At 43.1% G+C, this 23,519-nt stretch overlaps 1 long non-coding RNA gene across 1 annotated transcript in view; it reads left to right on the top strand.

Annotated features, from left to right (window-relative positions):
- LOC140615768 (uncharacterized) overlaps nucleotides 1-18,778 on the top strand; it is an 82,419-nt gene extending 63,641 nt beyond the window's left edge. The window contains exons 2-3 of the long non-coding RNA XR_012016258.1: nucleotides 17,134-17,359; nucleotides 18,075-18,778. This is a non-coding gene — a long non-coding RNA (uncharacterized lncRNA). The remainder of the gene's footprint in view (nucleotides 1-17,133; nucleotides 17,360-18,074) is intronic.
- The last annotated feature ends 4,741 nt before the right edge of the window (nucleotides 18,779-23,519 follow it).

The following is a 23,519-nucleotide window of genomic DNA, read 5'->3' as shown; positions in this document are numbered from 1 at the left end:
AAGCCTCTTCTGGAATAAACTACACTCCACCTATGTCCTGATGGTGTTCTCATAATCAGCTGCTCATACTTAGGAGGCAAAAAGCCTTTCACTGTGGCCTTAATGGAATATTTCCTAAAACCCTTTTCACTTACCGGGACACTACCTGGATCCTCTGCTATAGACTGCAAAAAAACTATACAAGCCCAGACATGTGCAGAGAAAAGGATCCCTTAAATAATTTTTAGTCCATACCTAGTAACCTATTATCCTTCTCCAGAGCAATCCATTCTTACCATCATGCAGGGAAGAATTGGTTCGCAAACTTATTCTTATGATCCGTATGACTTTTCACTATGAAAATACTACTTAGAATCATCACAAGGGGGAAAAATGGAATGTCTATACATACTTAGTTGTATTTTCTGTCTTTCCTGTACCTAAATGAAAGTATTCACCCATCAACAGTACAATACATATATTGAATAATGTTTGTAGAAGAGATGGATTTTAATGCCATCCCCTCTCCCTTGTGATCAATGTATACACTGAGAAAGCTCTGAGGCTCCATATTCTCAGTAAGTATGGTGAATACTACTACTTGCCAAATGTGCTTTGGGAGGCCACAGGAACAGAGGAATTTGTACAGACGTGAACTTGCATATTGCTTCTGCAACTTACGGTTTGATTTTAGGTACACTATTTAACCTCCTTGAGCTTTATCTAGAAAGTGACAACAATAATACTTTCCTTATCGGGCTCAAGTGAGAATCCCTAAGGTGTTATGTTTCAAGTACCAAACACAGGGCAGGGCACATGAAAAAGGGTCTCAGTCAGCTTTCTTTTACCTTCCTCTGATTAAACATGTGTGCTGTGGGAGCTCATGGCATCACTTCAGTTCTTCTGTCTTGAGCAACCACAGGCAAGAATCTAAGTCAAATCTCTTTGGTCTGAAAGCAGAACATTCCTTTTTTTTAGATTTTATTTATTTATTTATTTAGCACAAGTGGGGGGATGGGCAGAGGGAGAGGGAGAAGGAGAGAAAGAATCTCAAGCAGACTCTAAGCTAAGCACAGAGCCTTATGTGGGGCTCAGTCTCATGATTCTGAGATCATGACCTGAGTCAAAATCAAGAGTCAGATGCTTAACTGACTGAATCACCCAGGTGCCCAGAAAGCAGAACATTCTTATTAGTAACTGTAACCAAGGATGAAAAGCTCCTTTCTTCTAGAAGTTTGCAACGTAAGGTGGATCTCACTGATTCAGACTAACAGCCACGACTGGGCAAACCAGCCTGAGACAAATGACAAATGTGTTAGTGAAATGAAATGAATATAGGAATGGTGCAAGAATTTTTGGTGTGGTTGTGTGGATGGCAAGTCCAGGCAAGATGGGTTTTAGTAGGGGGTGGAAAAGGGTAGGAAGTCATCATCCTGGTCCAGCTTAGTGGGAAAGGCTTTGTGAGAAAAGTCTGATTTTAGGGCTACTTGAATGTCGGAAGCAGGGGAGTTTTGAGTTAGGCATGAAGGGCTGTTTCAGGTACGGGGTGTGGCCTGAGAGAGAGTTCAAAGGACAGATGGAGAGGATCTTGCTAGAGAGGAGAGGAGACACCCAACTATAGCCAACAGTATTCAGAATCAGTAGGGAAGGAGTAAATCACCAACCTATAATGAAAGACAGGTGGGATTGGTGGGTGAGGCTTCTGCAAAGTTGGCAGCAAAAGTGAGTCTTGCAGAGATGCACACAAATGTTTCCATGGGTATTGGCTCAATTAGAGTGAGGTGCAGGGACTTGGAGCCATTCCAAAGGGGGCTGGGGTTGAAGCCCTCATGAGGAAAAGCCAAAGGGATTGGGAACATGTTAACTTGGATGGCAGATGGTTTAAGAGCAACTTCAATTTCCTTCATTTTTTTTTTAGAAGACTCCTGAATGGAAACTTCTCTAAAGAAGATACACAAATGGCAATAACCAATGAAAAGGTGTTCAAAATCATTAGTCAAAGGGAAATGCAAATCAAAATCAGTGAGATACCATTTCACATCCACTAGCATGACTAAAATAAAAAAGACAGACATGGGCGCCTGGGTAACTCAGTTGGTTAAGCATCTGGCTTTAGCTCAGGTCATGATCCCGGAGTCCTGGGATAAAGCCCCAAGTCAGGCTCCCTGCTCAGCTCCCTGCTTCTCCTTCTCTCTCTGCTTGTGCTCACTTGTTTCTCTCTCTCTCTTTCTCAAATAAATAAAATCTTTAAAAAAAGACAGCAACAGTATGTTAGCAAGGATATGGAGAGTAGAACGTCCTCCATGGCTAGTGTGAATGCAAACTGGTGCAGCCGCTTTGGAAAACAGCAGCCCCTCAAATGGTTAGACATAGAGTCTCCATGTAACTCGGAAATTCTATTCCTTGTAGGCGTATACCCAAGAGAATTGGAAATGCATAAGGGGCACCTAGGTGGCTCAGTGGGTTGAGCGGCTGACTCTTGATTTTGGCTCAGGTTATGATCTCAGGGTCATGATCTTGGTCGGGGTCCTGGGATGGAGCCCTCCATTGGGCTCTGTGCTCAGCAGGGAGTCTGTTTGAGGATTCTCTCCCTCTCCTGATCCCTCTGCCCCTCTCCCCTGCTGGTGCTCTCTCGAAAGGAAGGAAGGAAGGAAGGAAGGAAGGAAGGAAGGAAGGAAGGAAGAAAAAGAAAGAAAGAAATCTTTTTTAAAAAGAGAGAATTGGGCAGCCTGTGTGGCTCAGTGGTTTAGCGCCACCTTCAGCCCAGGAAGTGATCCTGGAGACCCGGGATCGAGTCCCATGTCAGCCTCCCTGCATGGAGTCTGCTTCTTCCTCTGCCTCTCTCTCTCTCTCTCATGAATAAATAAATAAAATCTTTAAAAAATTAAAAAATAAAATAAATTAAAAATAAAAGGAGAGAACTGAAAGAGTATATCTACAGAAAATCTCGTACACAAATGTACATAGCAGTCTTGTTCATAGTGGCCAGAAAGTGGAAATAAGTCAAATATCCATCTATTAATGGAAGAATATATTTTTGTAGTATATCCACATGATGGCATATTACTCAGGAATGAAAGCCTGACACACAACACAGCATGGATACACCTTGAAAACATTATGCCATGTGGATGAAGCGAGTCACAAAAGGCTACCTATGGTGTGGTGCCATTTATCTGAAATGTCCAGTTAAACGAATCTATAGAGACATAAAGGGAATTGATGGTCACCTAGGGTTTGGAGGGGAAAGAGAAGATGGGAGATGGAAGTAAAAACTGACTTCTAATGGGCACAGGGTCTCTTTGGGAGGGATGAATGTGTTCTAAAATTTATTGTGCTGGTTGCACAACTCTAGGAATATACTAAAAATCATTGAACTGCACACTTTAGTGGGTGAATCTTACAGTATACGAATTATATCCTATCATATAATTATATATTTCCAACTACAGAATGATGTTTAGCCCCACTACAGAACAACCGGGCTACTAGGATTAGATTCAATATTACAGTCCAACAAACATTGCTCAGGATATGTTTTATCTTCAGAGATTACTAAGCTGGGCTACACATAGCACCTCGAGGCCTATGGAAACGTAAGTCTATTCCTAAGAAATTTCAGAAGGTCCCTTATGGTGTTGTGCTAGTAAATGTTTAATAATTGACTCTGGTGGGAAAAAATTTCTAGCACTGCCAATTTCCTTGGTGTAAACACTCCCACCATGGACAATTTTAAGCTACCAACATGATATCACTAAGTATGGAATGAAGAAGAGGAAGGTGGTAATATGCCATCACAAAGTATTTCCACCATTCCAATAAATAGATGTAAATAACCCTAAAAGCATTACAAATAGCAAAATATAGTAAAATAATTAGGGAGTTATGAGTTTTTCATTTAATACCTTTTTTTAAACAAAAAGTTTATTTAATTGTAAGCTCGTATGATTACTTTTAATAATGGACATGTTTATCAATGGACTTGCAGTATTTCCAAAAATTTAATAACTGACTCTCAAGAGTGTCAGAGACTCAGTTGGGCATCTTCCAACAACCACTGGTCCCTTCATGTGTCTCAGTCTGTGGCTGATCAGAGAAAGAGAGAGACCGGTGGACAAAGTTTCCCCTCTCACCACTCCTATCCCCATCTGCCTCCACTGTTAACTAAACAGGACGCCCTGCCTCCCTAACCCAGAATCAGGCAGTTACTGGGAAAGTGTAAATCAACTGGGGGTTTTCTTTTTCTTTCTCTTCAAAATGCCCAGCATTGACCATATTCACCTACCCCACCCCTAATATTCTGTGCATGCTCACGGAGAGATAACAAGGGAACAAGAGGTCGGGGGGCGAGTAGGGCAGCAGCAGGTTTAATGCCTTCTTTACACTCTTTGGAAAGTAACACTCAGGTCTCTTCTGTTCACAATGAGTGAATTTTGAAGCCATAAGAAATTTGGCTGAGTCAACCATGGCCACCCTAGGGTCCAGTAATAGCCCCTCAGAACAGAATTTAAAGGGAAAATGCTACAGATGTTTTCAGGCTGTTAGCCCTGACAGCTTGAGGTAGAATGTTTAGAACAGAACCCAGGCTTGCTTTGTTGGTCTGTTTTTTGTTTGCCTGTCAAAACAAAGAGAACCTTTATAGGTAGAGTGTGAGCTGCCCAAGGTTCCCTAGGACAGCAGGGGTGAGGGGCCTCTCCTCTGCACTTCTCCTAGTGGGTTGGGATTCATCCTGGACACCACCCCCACACCTCCGGCAGGATTCACCAGCACCTTCTCTGCGCTTCCACAGCTTTTTGTTTATTTTGCTATTAGTGCACCCAGTTGGCAAGTATTCACCGAGCACACAGTATGTACTAGGCCACTAGAGCTACAGTCATGAGATGCCCAACTGAGTCTCTGACCTCAGGGACCTTAGAAATCTGTCGGAAGAATTCATCACCTTATATTATGGCTTGTGCACATGTCTGCATCCAGTCCACAAAGAGCCCATCCAGGATACCAGCACTGGTTCTCAGACACCGTAGACAGTCAATAAAACTCATCCATTGAATGAAACAGGTTTGTGGAGCCCAGACTATTCCATGGTTCCAGATCTCTGAAAGCTTCTAATGAAGCTAATCTAATCTACCCTAAAGAAAGCTGAAACTGTTCAGTCTCTCAGAATTGGGACACAATTCCCCACTGCCATCTTCCCCCTGACTTAACTAATGTGTCCTTCAGCTATCAAGTGCCTTTGGAGTCTCAATTCAAGGAGTGAAGACATGAATCAGTAATTTACAAGCAGCTTAAATTTCTAGAGCAGAAATACCCTACAGAGAAAGCAGAATGATTGTGCAAAAGATGTTTTAAGATTCCTGGAAGTTGCCTCCTATGACTGCTGCCGAGGGAGTCTATTTTTAACCAAACATTGCATAAAAATTTAAGAATTTTTTTTTTTTTTACAAAATTAAATGAAGATAAAAGGGGAACCGAGGAACAGATGGGAATTTTCCAAAAGCTTACCACTATGCCTCTATGTCATCTGCATTGCTGTAAATATATGGCACACAAAAACAAACTAGTGGGAAGAGATGCATAAACATCCCGCTCCCAAGCATGCGCTCACAGATGTGCATAGCCACCGAGGGCCAGGAGGACAACGGATCTCTTTTGATTTTAACAAATGAACTCTTGAAAAGAGAAAAGTATTTCTTAAGTTATGCCGAATAATAATTCTATAGGCATAATTAGTATAAACTGACCGGGCTTTTGTTAATTAGATACATTGTCCTGTGGTATCTCTTTGATGATTGATTTTACACAAATCAAAGAGGGGGGCCCTATTTTGGAACATAGCGTATCTGATGCAGTGAATGTCTCATTTCATCTGCAGAGAAATAAGATGGAAAAGTCAACTGTGTATATCCTTTCCCAGAGGACTGTCCTGGGGGTCTGTGGGATCACAGAATAAGCTAGAAGGAACCCCTCAGATCTCTCTCCTTTCAAGGGTGAGAAACTGACACCTGCAAAGGTTGTAACGTTAATATGAGTCCAGCAACACGTTTAATTAAACAGGCTGTTTGCCTTTCCAGATCTACTCCATCTGTCTTCCTCTGTTGTGAGAGGCTGACCTAATATGAGTTGCATCTCACAATGTGGTCCCCAGACCAGTGACTTCAGCATCACCCCGGAACTTGTAAAACATGCAAATTCTCTGCTCCTGCCTTAGACCTATTGAATCAGAAACTTCAAGGCAGGGTCTGGCATACTGTTTTTTAGCCAAGCCTTCCAGGTGAGGCTAGTGTTCATTCAAGGAGACACTGGATAACATCGGGCTGGTTCCTTAAACCTTTAGCTTCCAGCTGGGCCTCAGCTGGTGAGGAATCCTGGCAGGAGATCCCAGAGAGGAGGAGGAGGCAGTGAGTGCATTCTCCCCCTCCCCCAGGTCACCTCCCTGTGGGATTGTCTAGGACCGGCTGCATCCCTGCATCAAAGAGCACTGTAACTCTCAGGAGAGCCTCTGAACCACATGACTCATTCCTTCTTGAGTCAATAACTGCTTCCCCCCTCCCCCTAGAGGTCTAGGAATGGTAACAGTCCCTACTACTCCCTCCAGATTCTGCTCTATTTTTTGAGAATTTCCCCACACACATCTTTGTAAAGGGCTGTTTTATTCAGCCCTCCTCCAATTATCCTAATTTAGACCTGCCTTATGGGATACTCATCTGATACAGATAGAACGGTGCTTGTCTGAGGGAGGAGTAAGGAATGCTGCATGGATCTATGGGACTTAGCTAATGTGAGATAAGAATCGGTCTGCCGGGGCACCTGGCTGGTTTAGCGGTTGAGTGTCTGCATTCAGCTCAAGTTGTGATCCTGGGAACCTGGAACTGAGTCTCACATCAGGCTTCCTGCAGGGAGCCTGCTTCTCTCTCTGCCTCTCGCTGTGTGTCTCTCACGAATAAGTAAAATCCTTAAAAAGAAAAAAAGAATCCGTCTGCCTCTCTTCGAGGTCAATAGCATGAATGAAGCTGTGGTAGTTCCAAATACCATATTCACAGCAAAAAAGCCTAAGATCTATTTATACCCAACATGACCATGATATTTATGGTGTCATTTTCAAGACAAAGTTTATTTCTCCCCATCCATCACCTACCTTTCCGTACTCCCCCTTATTCCATATGACAAGTAGCAGGGGATTTGGCTTGGCCTGACTCAAGACCTCATCAGCCTTTATCTGCTGATACATCTTCTAAGCCCTTTGCTCACACTATTTATGTCTTTTGAATACACTCTGCCTCGTTTTTTTGTGTGTGTGTGGAGGGGGAGCTTTTTTGTGGTAAAATATACATAGCATAAAACTTACCACCTTGGGACACCTGGGTGGCTCAGTCAGTTAAGCATCCAACTCTTGATTTTGGCTCAGGTCATGATCTCAGGGCTGTGAGATTGAGCCCTATGTTGGACTCCATGCCCATGCTTAAGATTCTGTGTTCCCTCCTCTCTCTCTAAAAAAAATTAAAAAACAAAAACAAAACTTGCCACCTTATAACCATTTTAAGTGTGCAGTTCAGTGGTGTCAAGTACATTCACATTGTTGTGCAACCATCACCACCATCTTTCCACAGAACTCTTTTTATCTTGCAAAACTAGAACTCTGTCCCAACTGAACAATAACCCCCTATTCCTCCTTGTCCTCCAGCCCCTGGCAACTACCATTCTACTTTATGGATCTATGAATTTGACTACTCTACCTATCTAAGTTGAATCACTCAGAATTTGTCTTTTTGTGATTGGCTAATTTCACTTAGCATAATGTCCTCAAGATTTATCCATGTTGTAGCATGTGTCAGGATTTCCTTCCATTTTTAGGCTAAATAAAATGTCATTGTATGGATAGACCGCATTTTGTTTATCCATTCATCCATCAAAGGATGCTTGGTTTGCTTCCACTTTCTGAGTATTGTGAATAATGGGGCTACAAACAAGAATGTACAAATATCGGTTCAAGTCGCAATTTTCAATGCTTTCAGGTATATATCCAGAAGTAGAATTGCTGGATCACATGATAATTCTATGGTTCATTTTTTTTTTTTTTTTTTAAGGAACTACCAGCCTGTTTTCCAAAGCTGCTATACCACTGTCCATTCCTAGCAAGAAGGCACGAGGGCTCGGGTTTTCCACATCCTCATCAACACTTGTTATTTTCTGGTGTTATTTTGATAGTAGCCACCATAACAGGTGTGAGGTGGTATCTCATTGTGGGGTTTTTCTTACTCTCTTTCCTCTACCTAGAATGTTCCCCATACGCTTATTGAATATCTTGCCGAGTTAAAATTGATCTCTTCCTTTGCACATCTCAATATTTTGTACTTTTATTGTAGCACCCATCATGCCCTCCCTTCTGCTCTCAGGTTTTCGATCTCCTCACTGTGGATATAAATTCCTGCAGGACCAATGTTGAGGATTGTTCATCTTTCTCTTTCTCATTGAGGTTAGCCCAAGGAACTACACCCTGTAAGCTCTAAAATCCTGAAAGATTTGAAATGCCAGTGGTCATCCAGTTAGTGGCAAAACCACAACCAGCCCTCGTTTTCCTAATTCTCTGCCAGACACTCTCCCCACTGCCGTGGGCCAGTGGAACCACATTAACAAATAAAACAAAACAAAAAAAAACATTGTGTTGTGTTTGGAAATGAGACCTGGCTTCCTGACATTAACTACTGCCTGTCAATTTCTAACCAAACATATTTACAATTATAAAAACCAACATTGTGTTCTCAAATACACAGAATTCATGCTGTGGTTCATGGAGACCAGTGACTGGATTCCTGGCAGTCGGCTCCAAATTACAGTGCCACGTGCCGCACTAACCACATGGCCTTAGACCAGATATAGGCAGATGTTCTAGTTTTCCCCATGATAACTTGTCCTGCTGTGTTCTGTTTTGATCCCGATGGATTTCGGTGGGCTCTCTCTTTTCTGAGGAATGGATGCACAGGCATCCGTCTTTCTTGATAAAGACATCAATGTTCTCAAAGAAAACCCAGAAAGTTAAAGGGCAGGAAGGATATTTAATCTGGTGTTCTGAATTCTTTGGTGATGCTGTAAGGGACTGGTCTAAGCATCTTTTGTGGGTCTGCTCATTCTCCTCCAGTCTGGGGGTTAGATTCACCCATTGTTTTTGCCCACATATCAACTCTTCACAGTTTTAGCCACAGGAGATTCCTAGAGATTATGATTTAGGCCCCTTGTCCTGTTAACAAGACTGCCATCGGCTCCAATGACCACTGATATCTTCAAGCAAGCAGCTCTTCTTATCACTTCAAGGAAGAGGCCCCGCCCCCCCCTTTGAGCACTGCAGCACCAAGTGGGATGTAGTGAGATCCTAGGATAAAGACCATTTCCTGGCTTTAGTCTCTTTGATTTTTTCTTTAGAGAATCTCAAGAGGGAAGCAGATAGAGATGAGAAAGCCCACACTGCTCCTTTAAAGGTCTTCTTGGGGTACTTGCCACTCTTAGCAGGGCTTGAGTTAGTCATCCTGAATTCCATATTTCCTTTGAGTTGGGTTATGGTAGTGTTAGAGGTTACTCTGAGAAATCTGAAGAACTTCCACTCAACCATTTCCTTTCTACTTCACATTGTGGGACCTGTATGGTGAGGCTCAGCATTAACAGCCAAAACAATTCCATTGTGTCTTTTACATTGTAAGCAAATGAATCATTAGCTGTTGTTTTTGGAGACATATTTTGATCCCTATGGTGGGTGCTGCTGTCCTTCCTAGCATCAGAATTCCTGTCAGTTCTTGTCCCAGTGGGAGCACCACACATCTCATCTGTGTCTTGGAGAGATAGAGCATGACAGGGTTTTTCCAGAACTGCGCTGCCATTTTTCATGAAAATTTCCAGATGTTCTCTTGTTAGGAAAACTTCCTTCTACCGCCAGGCTCCCTCCTAGTGAGGTGTACTGTCCTCAATCAATTTGAAGCCTCATGGGATGCAGATTCCTTGTTAAAGACTTCTCTTTAACAAAACCAAACCAGAGGGCAATTGTTATCATTAGATTTGAAAATACATTGATTTGGAGTCAAATGTAACTCAGATCTGAGGTTCATCTCTGTATCTTCATTTGGCTGCAAGTCTGTACCACAATAATAAGATCATCTCACCATGATGAGGCAGGATGAGGAGGGAGGAACTTATGGTACAGGGGTTAAGGGTGAAGCCTTTGGAATCCTATCACCTAAGTTCAGTGCCCGTCTCTGCCATCAGTTGTGGGATCATGGGCAGGTTACCTGACTCTCCAAATGTCAGTTTGTTCATCTATAAAATGGAGATGTCATCTCAAATAATCTCCATAACAGTCATGCTAAACTAATCCGTCAAAACATGTAGTAAGGAGAGGGTACTGGATTGATCTGAATTGAAGTTACTAGTGACTTAAAGAGTGTGGCTTTAATGATGTGACATGGTACAAGAGGACATTTCCAAAGCACTGTCCCATAGTCAGCTTTGATCCCTGGAAAACAAAGCAGAACCCTCAGATTTGTTCTCAATCCCTCAACCCTTTCCATTCTTGTTTTATTTACCTAGTTCCTCTATCGCTCAGACCTGCACTTGTCCAAACTCTATGTCTTACTCCTGGTCTATCCCATTCAGGACCTGCTGGGTGAACCCAGACCAATGGGGAAGCTGTTCTAAGATGTCAGTTCATGCAGTACCTTGAGAGCATGTGCCAGCTTCCTTACTAGATATTGGGGACTACAGCACTGAACCAGGCAGACATGGTCTCTCACCTCATGGAGCTTATGGCTTGGATTGGAGGCTGACAAGGTCACTCTGCCCTAGCCACATCATCTCCTGCTTCTTCAATATGTCAAGTACATTCTTGCCTCAGCGCCTTCGCACTGTTTCTGGAATATGTGTCCCCAGACAACTTTATGGCTTATTCCCCTTGATTTCTCTGAGCTGATGATAAAATGTTGCCTTATCAGGATGCCCTTCTGGGCCACTTCATCTAAAATAACCTTCCCACCCCTATTTCCCTCTGTCTTCCCTGCTTCATTTTTCTTTTTCTTTTTTTCCTTTTTTCTTTTTTTTTTCCTTTTTTTTCCCTCATTTTTCTTTATAGCACTTAACACATGACCTATTATATAGCTGGGTCTCTACTTGTTAATTGTTTATCTCTTTCCACTAAAATGTAAATACCAGAGGACAAGGATTTTGCCTATTTTGTTCATACCTGGGTCCCTAGGTCCCTCGGTGCCTGAGATATCTTGGGTACACAATAAATATTTATTGATGAATGAATAAATTAAGACAAATACTTAAAAAATGCAATTACAGGTTAATGAGCTAAGCATGAAATCAGAGATATCCTGGATATTATAGGAGCTCAGGTGAAGGGTGCTTAACTCAGATGTGGGGGTCAAAGGCAGGGGCAGGAAGACAGAGAAACAGATGTGCAAAGACCTAGAGGCAAAAGAGAGGGAACACAGTGCACTCAAGAGCCTGAAAGGTCTTCAGGTCTGTTGGAACATGTCACTAAGGGTTGAGAAATGAAAATGGAGGGACCAGATCATGCAGGGCTGAAGGGCTCAACTTTCTAGTCCTGGACCTTTACCTACTACTTGACAGTTGAAGCAGATAAAAAGAAATTGAGTAGTGACCCAAGGTGCTGGGATTAGCAGAGAAACCATGGGTCTAAGCTAGAATGGAATGAAACAGGACAAAAAAGCAGGGGAATGATTAGTAGTTTAATCTTGTGCTTGACTAAGTTAATAAATTCCATTTGTTCATTCCTTCTTTAATATTAATTTCTTTTAATTAATCAAATATTCATTAAAGGCCTACTGTGTGCCAGCCACTGTGCAGTCACAGGGGTGATTAACCTGGACACAAGACCTACTTCACAACCTCATGGAGCTCACTATCCAGGGGGTAAAAGGAGAAAGAAAAAAAAGAAAAAGAAAACAGAGATAAAATCACTGCAAGTTGTAATAAAATCTGAAGACTGAGGTCACCTAGCTGCAGCAAAATGATATGAATCCAAAATGATATGAAAAGTACACTTAATTAAAGAAGATAGGGTGGCTGAGAGGGTCATGAAAATGGTCGAGGTTGTGCCTCTTATCTTCATCCCCAGAACTGATGACAATTACCTAAAAATGCTTCAGTGAGGACTTGACCAGAGAATCATCACTGATGGGTTATTTGGGGGACATCCATTTTACTCTAAAATATCTCCTCCCTTCCATCTAATCACTGACCATTCTCCTTCTGAGAGGTGCTGAGAGACTCTCCTGTCTCCAAGACTTTCGATGGGCAGCTCTGGGCTGCCGAAACTGTCCCAGGCTACTTTTCAATGTCACCTTTCTGTTCCTTTTACCTTCAGTTCACTTAGAACAGTAGGTATAAATGTACTATCTTCATGGATTATGCAATGCAGGGTAGAGGGCCCTCCAAAATAAGGGGGCTCCCCTCTCCCAGAGTTAGGTAAATATGGTCAGCCAACATCCATCTATTGAGGGCCTATCATCTCTGACACTGTCCCAAGCTCTTCCTAAAATTCCCACGGGTCACTTTATAATGAAGAAGTTGTCAGTCATGGGACCCCAAGATAAATGGCTCCCTTCATGAGTTGTAGTATTGTTCTGGTTAGGTTCCTTCTTGGGCTGCACCTCTGTCTGGAACGTACTTCCTCCCCCACACTGCACAAATGTCTCTTCTGCCACTGAAATCACTTCTGAAATTTTCCTTCCTTCCTCGGAATCTCTTCCGTAAGAAAGGTTCTTTCCCTTTCACTCCACCCTGTCCAAGTATGTTCCTCCCACGACCCGTTCCCTTAAATACACCTGCCTTATGGCTGACATCGAGTGAATTGTCTGCTGTTTGTCCTTGGGTTCCTCTGAATACCTGTGGGTGGGTTTATCAGTAATTCCAGGGGTCAAGAACTATCTGTTTATTTGCACAATTATTATGACGAGGTAAATAAATGAATAAAGCAAATTGGAAAAGATATCAACACACCCAACATAGCACCTGTCCCAGAGAAGAGACAATAGAAAGTATTCATCAGTCCTGAAGAATAGTTTAAAACTCCATTTAGTTTTTTGGAGACGGAATATATGAATATGATATGAAAGGGCATAAGGAGAATTCTCCCCAGCCACACATTTCCCCTCTGTAGGCAGCTGCCATAGTTTTTGCAAACAGTCTCTCAATAAGTAAGGCTTCTCTCTGGGGCACTAATTACTAGAATCCAGCTTTAGTTACATTGGAAATGACAGTCTGTCCTTCCTGCCTGCTTCCAGCCAATCCCTGGTGTTGCCCTGACATTCTCATTGAGCGATTCCACCTCGAAATAGAAAAGGAATCAAAGTAACCAAAGAGGGTTTGAATGAAGGTAGACTGGCTACTGTGGACAATGGTATGGAGGAGTTGTGTTTAGCCTAATGGGCAGGGCTCTCCCCATTGCCCAGCTTTCAGCCTGAAGGCACTTGTCCTATGGTACAATTGTTCATTCTAATTGTTTACTAATGACAAGATGTTCAGAATTATAACATGTTATAGGATAGTTATGTACTCTAAAGTCTATTGATAGAAACAATAAATATACTAATGCTAGCATATCAGCAGAAATTTATAGATAGGAATGTGGGGGGACTATTAGTGAATAGTTTTCTTTTTTTTCTATTATTCTAAATACCCTCTGATGTGCTTTTATAATAAAAATATATGTACTTTACAATTTACAATACACTATTTGATCTCATTGTGTTTTTCTGGCATTCAATGCCCATGTGTATTTAAATATTAATTAATTAATAACATTAAATACATTAATAGCATTAAAAGGGGAAAGGTAGTAAGCACTTCCATTAATACAAATACACTGAGCAAATGAAATTCAATTCCATTCTTGTCTATATGCTTATTTCTTGAGAAGACACAGCATCCTATGAAGCGATGATTCTCTGCTTTGCCCGAATATTGAGATCACCTGCAGATCTTTTGAAGCAAACTAGAGCTTAGTTCCCAACTGCAGAGACTGTAATGGAGTTGGGCCATGGTGGGGCCTGCTTTGGAATTTTTACAAGCTTCCAAAGTAATTCCAATATGCATCAAATGTTAAAAAGTCCGATTTTTAAAAAGAAAACAGGAATAAATCCCATTGAGAATTTATTAAAATAAAGCATTGAAGACTATAGATTACAACCAATCTTGTTCAAATCAAGAGAAAAATGCAATATTTTTTTTTAATTTTTTTTTATTATTATTTATTTATGATAGGCAGACAGTGAGAGAGAGAGGCAGAGACACAGGCAGGCTCCATGCACCGGGAGCCCGACGTGGGATTCAATCCTGGGTCTCCAGGATCGCGCCCTGGGCCAAAGGCAGGCGCTAAACCACTGCGCCACCCAGGGATCCCAAATGCAATATTTTTATAGTTCAAGAATGAGAAATATTCTAGAATTTCAATAATTTATTAGAAATAATAATAATCCCCACTATTGATCATATGCCTGGCATTTTATACATATCTCTACTCTTCATAAAAGCTCTGAAAGAGAAGTAGCATGATACCCATTTTAAGGTGAGGCTCAAAGAAGTTATGTAATTTGCTTCAAAAAACACAGCCAGTGATAGGAGGGACTGGGGGCTTAACCACTGTTCTGATGCCTTGTACTTACCTACTAACCCACATTGCTTCCATTCACAAATAAAGATGTAATGTCATGCAGAACAACACACGGAGTGTGATCTAACTTTTGTTGACCCAACACACAGCCCTCAGCATGCATTCTGGGAAAAGGCCTGACCAGATGTCCATCAAACTGCTAAACCCCTTCTGAGGAGGTGGTCCTATCGCTCTTTGCCTTAACTACTTTCCGTGTTTCTGTTATCTGGATTTTTTTCACAATGAACATGAATTACATTTGTAATTTATAATTTATAAAACCAATGGCGAGGTAACCATCACAGTAGTGTTATGACTAAGGGCAAAACCTCTAGTGCCTGACCCAGGGGGCGGCATTCCCTTTCCCCCCTTATTTGATCTCCCTAAACCTCTGTCCCCTCCTCTGTCAAGTGGGAGTAATAATAATACTTACGTTTGGGGTGGTGGGGGGTTGAGGACTCTCACAAAAGGAATATCGTGTCCAATGTACTTATATTACCTATAATCAATATAATAATCATTACCTCAATCATTCTTTATACTCTCTACACAAATGTTATTTCTTCCTTATTTATTATTTATTTATTTATTAAAGATTACTTATTTATTTATTCATGAGAGACTCAAAGAGAGAGGCCGAGGCAGAGGGAGAAGCAGGCTCCCTTGGGGAGCCCGATGTGAGACTCAATCCTGGGACCCCAGGATCACGCCCTGGGCCAAAGGCAGACGCTGAACCACTGAGACACCCAGGTGCCCCAAATTTCTCCTTTAGTTAAGCCTGGCAGCCAACATATGCTAATTATCGTTTTTGCAGATGGGGAACCAAAGTCCCAAATCACACAATACTTTAACTGCTATTCAAAAGTAGTTTTGATAGCAGTTTTTCCCCCTCCAAAGGTCCCTAATTCCAAACCCCTTCCTTGGTGCCAGGCCTGCTTTGACTCCTCGCTCTGTTGAGGTGGATGATTTCCCATAAAGTAACATTGGACAAAGATGAGGTCATTTTAAAGATTTGTTTTTCCTTTTAACTGTGAGGGCATTAAAAAAAAAATCGAAATTAGTCAAAACAAAAACAGCAACCGTATGTGTCCAGAGATGTTTATGGAGCAACTAAAGATACAAGAGCGCCATCCTGGACATCCCAACGGTGGTTTGCCTCAACGCATACTTTAAAAGCTGCAGGTGGCCAAGCTCCAGGTTTCATCAAGTCTCCTTCCTAACCCTCCTCACACACCCCGCCCCCCCTTCTCACTGCAGGTGACCAAGGTGACCAGTAGCCCATCTTGTGGTCTCTGAATGTCAGGGCAGGCCTTAAGCCCAAGCATGTTTTTTTGCCTTTAGTTATGAGAGAGAGAGCAAGTTAAGCTCTGCAGGCTGCTTTGTCCAGGGTGGAGCTGATGAGGGGTACACTGCAAAGCACACAGATTTATTTGTTTATTTATTATCTAGAATTTTCGGTAGTTAACATACAGTGCAATATTCGTTTCTGGAACACAGGCACCTTTGAAATTAACAGGACCTACAGGAGCCAGACATAATTAATGACACGGGCAGGACTGAGGGGAGAGTACCTGCTTTTGAAGACTTGCCAAAATGAACCCTTCAGCTTCTCAAATTACACACCCAACATTTAACTGTATGTCTGGCTTCCTGGAGGAAGCGGGCCGTAAAGGAAGGGGAAGGAGAGGCCGACCTTGTCTCTGCAGGAAGCCGGGGTTTCTCCGCATCTCAACTGCCCTTCCATTTGAACACGAAGCTGTGCAGACGGGGCTTCAGTCCTGAGTTAATGAGCAGTGCCCGACCAGGAGAAAGTTCCTGAGCAGGATGCGGAGGTGGAAGGAGGGGCCCACCAGAGGCCTAGTGCTGAACTGTCCTGCTGGGTCACTGATGACGAATGGGATGCAGGGCTTGAGATTAAAAAGTGGTTCTGGCATCGAAGAGAGAAAAACAGACACGTTTGAGAAGGCGCACGTGCTTTCCCTCTCACACACACAGAGGATGGGGACACAAAACACAGGATCCGTCGTATGGCCCAGATGCGTTAATGGTAGGAAGCATAAGGGGAAAAGATCTATGTCCCAACAGGAGCAAGATCAGAAAATGCGGTGGTGTTAGCAATCCGGTCACGCGCGTGTAAGGCATTTGGGACAGCTGTGAAATGAAGGGGCCAGCGGGTCTTCTCTGAAACAGAGGGAAAAGAATTGGTTAAAGGGGAGTGTGTGTACAGCAAGGAAGGTGACGTTTGCATGAACATAGGAGGCTGTTTATCAGACTCCCTGAGAACGGGAGTGCCCATGAACAAAAGTATTCATCAGAGAAAGAGGTCAAGGCCTAAGAGCAGGTTCTTGGGATTAGAAAGAATGAAGCAAGACTCAGAATCGGGGGAAATGAGAAGGTGACACAGGGAGGGGTTGGAGCAGCAAGTGACAGGGAGCAGCTTCTGTGGCTCAGCCCGTGTACCAGACTCTTCAGCTGTGTCATCTCTCTTCTTTCAGTGAACTTCAGGGGCTTCTAGAACTCTCCTCCATGGACAGGAATCCTGAGGCTCAGAATGATTAAGTAACATGCTCAGCTTCCACTGCCATGAAAGGAGTAGGGATGAGATTTCAGCTCATTTCTGCCTGATACCAAGGGGCAGAAATTCCCTCCACCATGTTGTCATTCAAGGTGGGACAGACCACAGAACACCTTCAGTAAAAATACCCAGTCAACCTAAGAAAGGTGAGAGCCGTAAGAAAATATCAAATCTAGTCTGACTGACCTTCTCGAGGGCCCTGACATCTTAAGAGGGACTGGCTTGTGCCAGGCCACGCGTGTTCTACGTGACATAGTGCCTGAATAGGATATTTTAATATTTTGGCATATTGTCTTTCTGGGTGTGGTACACTATTGTTACAGGCCACACACCCAGACAACATTGTGTGAGGGTTGCTGCTTACCTGGAAACTCCGGGCACCGGGATTTTAACTGCAAGAGTCAGAAGGGGTCCACCCTGTGCAGGTATCTTACTATAATAATAGCTGGTGGCTGGCTGTAACCCAGGACTTAATGAAGATGACAAAAAGGAAGTATCGAGAAAGCTTGAACCTATGCTACGAAATCAGACCAATCCAGTTACTTCTGGTTAACTCATAATTTTGTGCAGCAAATCGTAGGTGATATAGAAAGGAACTTTGGCATAAATTTCCAAATTCTTCTAAGGAGTAAGAAAAAAAATCTTAGCCAAGGGTGGCTAAGAGAATGTTCTGGTCTGGTCTGAATTCCTCTAGGTCTTAGGTTTCCAAGTTCTGGTGATTCTCCTAAGCATATTCCACGTTGATCTTGTCATATACCTCTGGTAAAGTCTATGTCTCCACATTGGGACTTGTTCAGATTACACTTTATGCCTTAAATATGTAGTAATAATATTCCTAAGGAGGTTTGTTTTCTCCCCTAGGCTCACCTGAATGCCTGTTGCTCATCATTTCTGCTTTGCAAAGGGCTTCTCTATCTTTTCGAGGCCCTGCAAGTCTGCAAACGCAGTGTTCAGGCCAATTGCATCTGAGCTCTGCCATCCGTGTGGTCAGAAGTGATTACATTCAGTTTCCTTGGCTGGTAATAGTGGTGTCTTTATTTGGGACCCTCCTCTGATCAAAAACAGGGATTCTGCGATCATCTTGTTTAATTCAATTATAAGTCCTTTGGGTATGGCCGCTCAGGGAGGTGTCACTATTAACTATTTCATCCTCAGTATTTTGCAGGCTGCACTATGATAGGCAGCTAAAGGCAGAAGTAGGTCTAGGTCCTTAAGAGAAAACCATTCTGCTATTAAAAATAGGGAACTAAATTTAGTGTATTTCATTTAATTAAAATGTGAATATTTTTTATGGGCCTGGTACATCAGGAGCTTCACATACTTACTTTCATTTAATCCTTAGACTAGCTCTATGAGGTGGTGATGGTGGTAAAAAGCTCATAACATTTACCAACTCAACCATTTTTAAGATTATAGTATAGTAGTGTTAACTGTACTTAAACTATATATAGCACATTGTGCAACAGATCTGTAGAAGTTTTTCATCTTGCAAAACTGTAACCATAACTCATTAATCAAGAACATCCCATCCAGTCTCCCTCCAGCCCCTGGCAACCACCATTCTTTCTGTTTTTATGGGTTGACTACCCTAAGTATATTATATATGTGAAATCATACAGTGTTTATCTTCTTTTTATTTCACTGAACATGATGTTTTCAAGGTTCTTCCAAGCTGTAACACAAGTCAGGATTCCTTTCGTTTTTAAGGTTCAATGATATTCCACCATTGGTGTATACTACATTGTCTTTCTCATCTAGGATTTTTAAAAATATATTTATTTATTTATTCATGAGAGACACAGAGAGAGGCAGAGACACAGGCAGAGGGAGAGAAGCAGGCTCTCTGTAGGAAGCCCAACACAGGACTTGATCCCCGGACCCTGGGTCACGACCTGAGCCAAAGGCACACGCTCAACCACTGAGCCACCCGGCATCCCCAGATCTAGGATTTTAATCCACGTCTTATGAAGCTGCAAGTCCCACTCTCTTTTCTCATGAGGAAACCATGTTACCTTGTCAGCACCAAAAGTTAAAGAGAATTGCAAACCTCACCTTATACATAAAATGAAAGTGAAATGAGGTAATGACTACCTAGCTATTGTTCTTAGCTTTCCAAGCTCAGAGATGGAGGGACAGACGGCTCACAGGCCCTTGGCTGACACACTCCTTTCCAAGTGGAACCTCATCTTTCTCACCAGAGAGAGCCCCAGGTCTCCACTCCTCTGCCCACCTCGCACCATGCATTACTCCCACCACCCTCCTACCCACCACACACCCTGGCCTTTCCTCCTCTCTAAGTCACGTACCCAGGGCTCCAGGACATCTCCAGCTGAATGTAAACAACTCTGAGACCTCAAACTCCCCGCCCTTCCCCTGCCCGCCTTCCCTGTTGCCCAGTGTGTCCCATGGGCTGTGTCAGTGTCCCTGGCTGCTCCTGCAAGCCGAGCACCTTAGTCATCTTGGTCTTGGCCACCTCTGCAGTCTCCACACTCACTGCAGCTGCCAAGGATAGCAGCTTCCTTGTCCGCAGCCCACCTCATGTCCCCTCGGATCTTTGCCTTCTCCACCATCCCATCCGAATCCCTGGACGGGGCCCTGCTAGCTCTGCAGTTGCCAACATCGCTCTTTGTATCTACTCCCAGCACAGTCCACCCCCCTCAACCCACCCCTTGGTTCCTCCCCCCTCCACTTCCCACCCTCACCTATCGATCTGGAACTACCTCCAGTCATTCCCCCCTCCCCCTGCTTGGCCATGTTGATAGACCGCACTGGCCTCCTCCATAGATTCTAGCCAAATCAGACTCAACACCATCCTGTCCTGCTCAAACATTTCCCCCACTGCTTGCCCACTTCCTCCATCTCCACCGAGGATCTCCTTGTTGGCTTTGTTTGGATCAAGAGTATTTTTTGCCCCCATCTCCACCCCAATCTGGGGTACTTCACATTTGCCTCCAACCTATGGATACTCACTGGAACCATCTCCAGATGTAGGGCTTCTTCTTCTTTTTTTTTTTTTTTTAAAGAGTTTATTTATTTATTAATGAGAGACACAGAGAGAGACAGAGACACAGGCAGAAGGAGAAGCAGGCTCCATACAGGGAGCCCGGTGTGGGACTTGATTCCAGGACCCTGGGATCACACCCTGAGCCAAAGGTAGATGCTCAACCAGAGCCACCCAGGTGCCCCTCCTTTCTCTTCCATTGCTGAAGTGAACTCCTCCTCTCTTCTCTCTCCTTCTCTTTGGATTGCCATTTGCAATTCAGATGAATTCCACCCCATTGTGTCATTTGTCATTTCTGACCTTTCTTACACTTCAATCTATTTAATGTTTCTTCGTAAAAATCTTAAAAACCCTAAGTGGATATATATATATATCTAAAACTATATAGGGATCTATATCTTTTCACAGAAGTTCCTTTGAGAATTAGCCAGGCCTGCCCTTCATAGACTCAAATCGGTTTCCTCACTCTCACAACATATATTATACCATAAATAAACTATGCCATAAACATCAGGAGGGTGATTCAAGATCACACAAAAGCTGTTTTTCCAGCCGAGATGAGTTTAATGGGGTCAGTGATGGAGAAGTGGAGGAAATGGGGCTTGGGCCCAGCAGTGGATAAGCTCCTAAGAAAGGGTCTACATTTTTTATTCTTTTAAAGATTTTTAATTTATTTATACATGAGAGACACAGATAGAGAGACAGAGACACAGGCAGAGGGAGGAGCAGGTTCCCTGCGGGAAGCCTGATATGGGACTTGATCCCAGGACTGAGCTGAAGGCAGATACTCAACCACTGAGCCATCCAGGCTTCCCTGGGACAGTATAGATTTAAATGAAAGGATTCAACAATCTCAAATATCATATTGTCCGTGTATATACTAGGCATGTGGAATTTGAGAGTGAAGAGATCCTGTTTTTCTCTTTTCTTTTTTTAGACCAGAATCAAGGCGGTGCAGAGTGGGGCTTTAGGGGTGGGACAGCTAAGGCAGCTTTCTGTCCTTGCCAGGCCCTGGGCCCCAGTGATTTGGGGTTGGAGGTGAGGTATGTAGAGCCACCATCCTGAGAGGCTCCCGGTGGCAGGTTGGCTTGCTGGGCATACCTGCAGCTTGGGAGTTAACTTCCCATCATTCCTCACTCAACACAATTTGTCTTAGCTTTTGTAGGGAGGGTGCTTTCCAAAAATGTATCCCCACTTTCACAATTATCTGGTACTTTTTCATAGTTAGAGAAGATGCGAACCCAACTTGTTCTTAACTTATGTGAGAGCACAGATCCATCCCAACTCCCTCTCAGCTTCTAAGCCAAGAATAGAATATGTGGTTAGTGTTGAAATTAAGGAGTCACGGATCATCATTTTCTGATGATTAAGAATTCATCTTCCATGTGCTAATGCTTCATTTCCCCCATGGAATCAGCTATGTGTAGCACAGAGGCAGAGAAATGTATTTAAAAGCTTATTATGAGTAATCTCATAAGCTTATTATGAGTACACTTATTCCAAGTTAGTGAAAGCAAATACATCTTTATATGGTGTCTAGATAGGCACGATGATGTTTTAAGAAACACTGGTTGAATGAAAAGTGTCTCAGTGATTACAGATAAATGTCATTATCAATTTCATTGGATAGAATAAGTCACGGCTTATTATGTTAATCACATCTGACATTTCTATCCAGTGTATTACTGTTCTTACATTATAAGGCAATTTTTCAAGTTTGTGAATCTCATTCACCCAGTCAAACTGTTTCTTGCTGACCTTTTAGGGGTAATGGTGGGGGTGGGGAGAAAAGAAGGAAGGAGATGGAGGCTTTTGGCTGTGGGGTGACTATTAGCCTATGCTTATGTTCATCTGCAATAAACAATTAAAAATGAAACTTGAACAGTGAGGCCCTGGGAGCATGGAAGGGGCACACCACTCAGTGGTACTATAGCCTCATGCATGAGGCTGAGGACAAAAGAGCCAAGGCGGAAGTTAGCTGTCCTTTATGCTTTCAACCATCACCCCCTTCCCCGCACCAGGGGATGTGACATTTAAGAAAATGAGGGTACCCAGAATCATATCCTTGCATTGCATGTTAAAGAATAGCTGATCATTCTCCAAGATTTTTCTGTGCATGAGTCAACGGTAACAGTAATGTAATGACCTTGTGAATGTCACAGCTGTGCTTAGCCCTTCACACACACTAATTCAATGCTTCTAAATACCATAGGAAGGAGGTATGATGGACCACTGCTGCAGACTGAATGTTGGTATCCCTCCCAAATTCAAATATTGAAACCCAATCCCCAGGATGATTGAGTTGAAGGTGGAGCCTTTGGGAGGGTAATTAAGTCATTGGGATAGAGCCCCCATAAATGAGATTGTTGCCCTGATAAAAAAAACCCCAGAGAGCTCCTTCCCTTCTTCCATCATGTGAGGACACAGTAAGAAGGTACTGTCTATAAACTAGGAGACAGGCTCCCACCACACGCTGAATCTGTTGGTGCCTTGGACTCCTAGCCCCTAGAACTGTGAGAAATAAGTTTTTACTGCTTAAGCCACCAGTCCTGTGGCAATTTGCTACTCTAGCAGCCTGAATGGATAAGACAACCCCTTTTCACAGATGAGAGGCCTTTGCGTGTGTTGTACAAAAATGGAAATGGGGAGCTGAACTATTAAGGATATATACTTGCTTTGTTTTATTTATAATACCAACACAATACTTACTATGTACCAGGCACTTTTCTAAATGCTTGACTCAGGCTAACTTGTTTGCCCCTCATGACAATCCTGAGGCTGGTCACTTGCCCAGGGAGGTGGAGCCGGGATCATAGACCCTTGGTGGTTGGTGCCAGTCTGTGCTCCGTGCTCTGGGCCATGCTGCTTCTCCAAGGATCAGCAGTTTGAGGTCATATCTGACGCTGTGCTTCCTCCCCTTCCTAGCCCCGATCACCTTGACAACCATGTGATTCATTTTTAAAGATTTTATTTATTTATTTGACAGAGAGAGAGCACAAGGAAGGGGAGCAGCAGGAAGAGGGAGAGGGAGGAGCAGGTTCCCTGCTGAGCCCCCAATGGGGGGGTAGGGGGAGGTGAGGTGGGGGGGTGGGGTTTGATCCCAGGACCCTGGATCATGACCTGAGCCAAAGGCAGATGCTTATTTGACTAAGTCACCCAGGTGCCCTGACAACCATGTGATTATATGTTTTCTCCTTCACCACTCTGTGCACTCACAATGGCGAAGACTAGGTCTTCTATGCTCACCAGTCTTTAGGACCTGAAACAATACCTAGCACATTGTAAGCCCTGCAAAAAGAATGGCT

Source organism: Canis lupus, chromosome 24, assembly GCF_048164855.1.
Source record: "Canis lupus baileyi chromosome 24, mCanLup2.hap1, whole genome shotgun sequence".
Lineage (NCBI taxonomy): Eukaryota > Metazoa > Chordata > Mammalia > Carnivora > Canidae > Canis > Canis lupus.
Note: the sequence above shows the minus strand (reverse complement) of the source record. Positions and strands in the feature narration are given on the sequence as shown.